Source organism: Fukomys damarensis, unplaced genomic scaffold (genome assembly GCF_012274545.1).
Source record: "Fukomys damarensis isolate Sample0158 unplaced genomic scaffold, DMR_v1.0_HiC HiC_scaffold_14, whole genome shotgun sequence".
NCBI classification, from domain to species: domain Eukaryota; kingdom Metazoa; phylum Chordata; class Mammalia; order Rodentia; family Bathyergidae; genus Fukomys; species Fukomys damarensis.
The window spans coordinates 75,701,219-75,708,200 of NW_022900926.1; the positions used below are offsets into that span (position 1 = coordinate 75,701,219).

Here is a 6,982-nt window from a genome sequence, read left to right on the forward strand (position 1 = left end):
ATATATATATATATATATATATATATGAACAGGATTACAATGGTTCAAGGTAGAAACACTACCCTCTCTCTGTTCTTACTAAGATCTTGTTCCTTGCTCTTCCTTCTACCTGGTTTTTCTAAAAGAATAGCACCTATATTTGATACACCTCATAATTCAGGATGTTCTGACCACCTGACCTAAGAACACAGATTGATATTTTTTTAATATGTATACATGAGATCTATAAGAAAGGACTTTTGATGTTTTGGGTTTATATTTTCCTCTACACCACTTGTTTGGACAAAACAGAAAATATTCTATGTACGAAAGCACTACATCTATTGTATTAATAAATCAAATAAATTATTGACATTTAGAAGAAACTCTTGATATATTTTCTAAGATACTGTGTACTTATTGTGGGACAAGTCAATTCTGAATGTGCACTTCAATTAGCTCATCTAACACCTCTAGTTTGTATTCTTCTAACCAAATAAGATTCCCTTTTCTCCTGCTTCCCTTTATTTCAATTTTTAAAATTAATTTTGGCACAAATATATTACCACATTATAAAAACAGAAGCTTTCAATTTTCCTACTGTATTCCTGTTCCTCCCCTCAATTGTTTAAAAAAGCTTTAAAAGAATAATGTTGAGTAAAATGAGAACAGTCCAAATCTATACTTTATTTGCCAAGTATTTCTACCCAGGGCTTCAGACAGTAGTACCATTACCAAATCTCCTGGCACATGCTTTGTCTCTCCGACTAGACTAAGCACTTAAGTGTTGCTAAGCTCAATACCTGATTCTCCTTGAAAACAAGAATACATTTTTTTTTTCTCTAGGAAGGACAAAGTGACTTGAGTTCAAGGCAGACAGACACGCCTGAAAATGTAGCAGACATGTTTCATGTTATTCTTTAAAAGCCACCAAATGGAAAGTAAAATAATAAAACAACATGGATTCACAATAGGAAAGAGAATGAAAAAGGTACCATCAACAGAAAAGAGAATTCAGCAAATTCCTGGAATCTAGAATGCTGATGCAAAACCAAGTTGGGAGCCTCACCTGAAAAATCTAACACAAGGAGCTACAGCACACAAAGTAACTGCTATTCCCAACAGAAAACTGCAAGACTGTGCTCAGAAACAATTCATATGGTTAAGGCTAAGAACAAACAACGAGTTTCCAAACAGGGGTATTACTGAAAGGTTTGTGCAAGGATCAGACGCCCTTTCATCTCCTTAGACTTATACCTCCCTACACTTGTGAAATCAGCTAAATCTTGTCTTGAAGCAAATAATGTAAGGTCTTTCTCTTAAAAAACAAAGCTGAGGGAACTATCTGGACAACTGGTGAAATAATGGACGGTGCACACGAATCCCTATTCATTCTGACAACCGGGAGACCACTACTTGGCTCCTTCCCACTCAACCTTAAATCATTCTCCCTCCTTATCCATGTATCTGAAGGGTCAACAAAGAATCACAAAACATGTAGCATAATTAATAAAAGCTAAGGTTAATGATTTTATATATATATGCAATATATATATAAAAATCTTCATATGCACAGTATATATTGCATATGTAAATTATTATAATCTAGTATCTTCGGAGTATATATAAGTAAAAAAAAACTTAAAAAGCATACTCAGAAAATTAAAACTGATCACTGAAATTAAGTGGGTTAGAAGTAAAAGATAATTTCTCGGGCTGGGGATTTAGCTCAGTGGTTCAGTGGCCTGCCTCACAAACGCAAGGACCCAAGTTCAATCCCTGGTACCAAAAAAATTTTAAAAAAAGATAATTTCTCAGAATATAGAAAAGATTAAAAAAAAAAGCTGGGAAGAGCCTGTGCTCACTGTTGTCGTGACAACTAAGGGCCAAGAAAAACTCGGGATTCCTGCAAGCGAAGTATGGGTGCCCCAGGGAGACAGGGTGGGTGTCCAGCTGAAGTGAATATAGTATGGACAAGGCAATGGTTGAATTTGTCCTAATGAACTGGGAACCAAACATTATGTTATGGCTGTTCAATCTGCAATCAATCAAGTAAAAGAATTAGTGAGAAAAAATACCCAATTTAAAATTATTAGTGGAAGAGAAATTTTTGACTATGCGGAGTAAGAATTCTGATACAGACTTTCAAAATAATAAAAAAATGTGTACAATTTAACAACAGCTTGAAGAACTAACGAAGCAATGTGGTCTATAAGCAGAGAGAGGCTAATGGGGCCGAAGGAGTTGAAAATATGATTGTGACTCAAAGTCAGACACATTACACAGTTGGAAATGAAGAAACGAGTGAAAAAATATAGTATGCAGCCACTTCTATGAAAAGGAAGCCTTTGTTCACGTGATCAAGTATAAGCATAAGTGGAAGAGAATGGCCTGTTGCCCTAAAATTGGCCGTAGCCACACAGATATGAGCATATCTAACTCACCCATGATGAAGCCCTGAGGAGAACGATTGAGAGCTGTAACAAGAAGAAACAGCATCATTCTGAATAGGAAAGAGCCTCCCACCCACAGGAAGTCAGCAACCTACCTCCTACCTAAGCCTGCTGTGGAGAGCAACGCTTATCAAGCAGATACCAACTGACATGCAATTGCAAATGCAATGCATTTGGGATAAAACCTGATGGTTTTAAAATGTCATCAAAAGCAGTTTTTCAAGTTACACAATAACAATGAAAGCATATTATATTGTTGATTTTTTAGTGTTTTATCATTTTAAATAAAATTTTGATTATTTACAGCATGTCCTATCTGTGTATCCCTTCCTTCTTGTAGAAATTGTTCCAAATGTGTAGGTTTTTGTATGTTTTATACCTCCGGGTGATTTTCATAATTGTGTAAACTGCACATTATCTTTCAAGTGATAATTGGAATGAGAAAAAAGAAAGGCATATCAAATGCATTTTCTGTCAATAGTAAATAAGAACATTCAGTTACAAATCAAAGCCAGTTTATTTTATTTATTTTTTTAAAGCCAGGTGTGGTGGTACACACCTACAAGAGAACTGCTGTGAGTTCAAGGCCAGCCTGAATTACAGAGAGATCCTGTCTCAAAAAACCAAAATATTAGAAAGAAGAAAAAAAAAAGGGGAAGGGGAAGGAGGAAGGAAGAGAGAGGGGGATATAACATGCACTCTATAACCTAAGACAAGGTGTTTATAGTTGAGTAGGTCACCATCTATTCATTTGGTTAGAGACTAAACATCACTTATATTTGTTAAAAGCATTTTCTAAATTTCATAACTTCACTCTGTCTATGTGAACATACATGGAAATGAATGTATAACTATTTTTCAGTCAATACTACATTTCCTTTTATGTATTCTTAGAATGTCCCAATTCACTGAAAAGGAGTAAAACTTTAGTTCTTTTCTCACTCAAATCCCTTAATAGAAGTTAAAGAAAATGACAGCAGTATAGAAGTCAATGTTTACTGAATTTTACTTAACTAGATAAATTTCAATTTAGTTCCAGTCAAATTATTAAATTTTATATGAATCAAATTTTTTAGATAAAACTCCTCCATTTGGCCTGTATTTCAAAACTGAAAAGGATACACCAAAACTGGCAAAACTACTCAAATGGCATTAGAGAAAGCAAAATTGAAAGCATACAGAGATGAACATTGGATTTGAATTCCTATGTATGAATCCTGATCTTGCTGCTTACAAACTCAATGCAGACATTCTTGGAAAAAAACAAATGTAACCTGTTCTCAGATTCCTTATCTATAAACTAATAGTATCTTCTAGAAATAAAAACTATCTGTTACAGTTATTACTGGGTCCAAATAATAAATACAAAATGCCTAAAACAGTGGTTAGCACAATGTCTAGCAGCTCAATAAATAGTTTATACTATTTTTGTAAGTACCTAATATGCTCCCCTAGCAGCTGGCACAGGTAAGGAATAGGTGAGAGAAAAGAAGCATGTACTAAAAATGTTATCAGTAGCAGGCACTGAATGCTTTCACTTGTCATATCACTTGATTCAATCACCCTTATCCTTCACCCCCACTTGGTGAGCATCTGTATATCATTTAATTCCAATTAAGCATCTCTTCTCTAAAGCATTTTATAAAATTCTCAAGCAAATACAGGTATTCATTTTCCAGGACTCCAGCTATACACAATGTATTTTAACACTTATAATTACACTGTTTTGTGTTAATTTTTCATAAAGTGTTATGGTTGTATCTAGATGTACCCTCCTAAAAGCCTAATGGGCCATGGGTGGGGCTTTCAGAGATGGCTGGATCTAAGATATAGGGAAACTAAATTGGTTTAGCACAGTTCTAGATGTGGTGTGGATAACGGAAGCCCCACCTGGGTGTGTGTGGCACCAGTAGGGTGGTAGCCTAGATAGAATATGAAGGGACAGAGAGAAGGCAGGCTGCTTGCTGACTTCTGCCTGCTCTCCCATGGACTGTTTTCCCTTCTGCTATGCCTCCCCCTGCCTTGGAGCCAGCCAATGATGACTGAAACTTCTACAAACTGTGATCTGAAACAAACATTTCCTCCTTTATTACTTGTGGGTGTTGGGTATTTTGTTTCAGCAACAAGAAAGTAACTAAGATATCAGACTACAGATTTCTTGAAAAGAAACAGAAATTTTCACTTGTGTACCTAAAACTATCACAGAAACTCAGCAAGTATCCAATGTATGTTTGAGGCAGAGAGGTAAATCAGGGTGATAAAAAAGAAGGCAAGGAGAAAGACAGAGTAAAAATCTGTGACTTTTTTGTTTAAGATAATAACAGCCAGGCACAGTTGGCACATGCCTGTAATTCCAGCATTCAAGAGGCTGGTGCGAAAAGATCTCAAGTTGAATCCCACTTGGGCAATTTAGTGAGACTAAACATCAAAATAAAAAATTAAAACGGGACCAGGGATTTAGCTCAGTGGTTTTATCACTTGCCTGGAAAGGGCAAGGTCCCAAGTTCAATCACTGGTACAAGAAAAAAAGGGGCCTGGGGATGAAGTTCAACTGGAAGGCCCTGGGATTTAATTCCCAAGACTGCAAAAGCAAAACAAAAATTAAAAAAAACAAAACTAAGCTCCTATAATATTTATGTTCCTTCTAACTGAAAGAATTACATATTCCAAGTTTACTTTACTTATAAAAATATATATCTGAATTTACATGGAGTAGCAGAATATTAAGCCTAAGTATATTATGTAGACTTTAAGATGTGTACTATAAACCTAGAGCACTGTCCTCAACTTTTCACTATAACCCCATAATGAGCCTTTTTTTCCTATTTGCCTCCTCAAAAGAAATTTTAATACCACAGATATTCTGAATGTTAGCCCTATGGCTCTTTGAAGTATCACAAACCACTACAATATCTAAGATTGTTTTGCCAGTGCAAAAACTAATTCTCACTCCCTTGTTCTGACAATCACTAAAAATAATACAAAAAGGCATAATTAAAAATGGAAGCCGTGATTTGAGACTCTAGAGCAGAAACTGACAAAAAAATAGATGAGCTCAGGACCATGACAGAAGTCATGAAGGCCCAGCATAAGAAAGAAATGGAAAAAATAAATGCCCAACATAGGAAAGAAATGGAATCCATAAAACAGATTCAAACAGATATCCAGGAGATTAAACACTCAATTGAAAGTGTATGCAACAGAATAAAAGAATGCAAAGATAGACTCTCAGATATAGAAGATAAGATTGCAGTCAGTGTCTATGAAAAGAGAGGTCTCTTAAAAACAGTAAGAGATCATGAGAAATCGATCCAACAACTCCTAGATGATGCAAAGAAGAGTAACATAAGACTGATAGGAATCCATGAAGTAGCAGGAGAAAATACAAATGACTTTAAAAAGCTGTTCGCAGAATTAATGACAGAAAACTTCCCAAACAGAGGGGAAGAATTTGACATTCAGATAACTGAGGCATATAGGACCCCAACTAGCTACAATAAAAAAAAAAAAAATCTACACCTAGACATATAATAATCAAGATCCCAGAAATCCAACAGAAGAACAACATACTACAAGCAGTAAGAGAAAAGAAACAAATCACATGCAAAGGAAAGTACATCAGAATCACAGCAGAGTTTTCAACACAAACCCTTGGGGCAATGAGAGCCCAGAATGAGATATTTCAAGTACTAAAAGACAACAACCTCCAACCTAGACTGATGTATCCAGCAAAACTCTCTTGCAGAATGGATGGGGAAATAAGACACTTCCACGGCAAAGAGCACCTGAGAAACTACATGAATACCAAACCAGCACTACAAGCAATTCTAAACAAGATCCTAGAAAAAGACAATGAAGGCAACACCACCATGAGGCCCAAAAGAGCAAATCAAATAGGCAAGGCAAGAAACTAAAAGGAGAAGGTGAAAAAGTAAAAAGAGTCAACAAAAGGCCAATAACATGTCAATAATAAGTCAGTACATATCAGTTATAACCAGCAATGTCAATGGCCTCAACTCACCAATCAAGAGAAATAGACTGGCAAAATGAATAAGAAGCAAAATCCAACAATATGTTGTATACAAGAAACACACCTAATGCAAAAAAGAAGCCCACAGACTGAAAGTGAAAAGATAGAAAACAATTCTCCATGTGACAGAAGCCCAGAAAAAAACAGGGGTAGCAATCTTATTTGCAGACAAAGTAAATTTCAAACCAAAACTGATTCTAGTATTATTGATGTAGGACAGTGCTGTATCAAACCTCTATAAATGTAAAATATCTTGTACCTGCTTTATGATACGTAGTAGGGACTGTGCTTTATCAGAGCTATTTTTAATGATATTACTCTAGAATGTTCTCTTTGCAGATGATGATTAAGATGCTAATAAAAAAAAATGGTGCCAGGTACCACAATAGCAACAGAACTTTGCTGTTTTCTGGGTATTACTCTTTTCTTTGTTTTTTGTTTTTGTTTTTTTAATGGAATGTGCTGAATGTCTATAATTTTGTTCAGATGACTGCAGAACCTGGAAAAGCTGTTGCTGCTA

General features: G+C 35.5%; 1 protein-coding gene and 1 pseudogene across 3 annotated transcripts in view; one reads left to right on the plus strand and one right to left on the minus strand.

Annotated features, from left to right (window-relative positions):
• LOC109117505 overlaps nucleotides 1–2,490 on the plus strand; it is a 6,531-nt pseudogene extending 4,041 nt beyond the window's left edge.
• Nucleotides 1–6,982, minus strand: part of Lin28b (lin-28 homolog B) — a 110,336-nt gene that overhangs the window by 43,746 nt on the left and 59,608 nt on the right. The window lies entirely within an intron of this gene.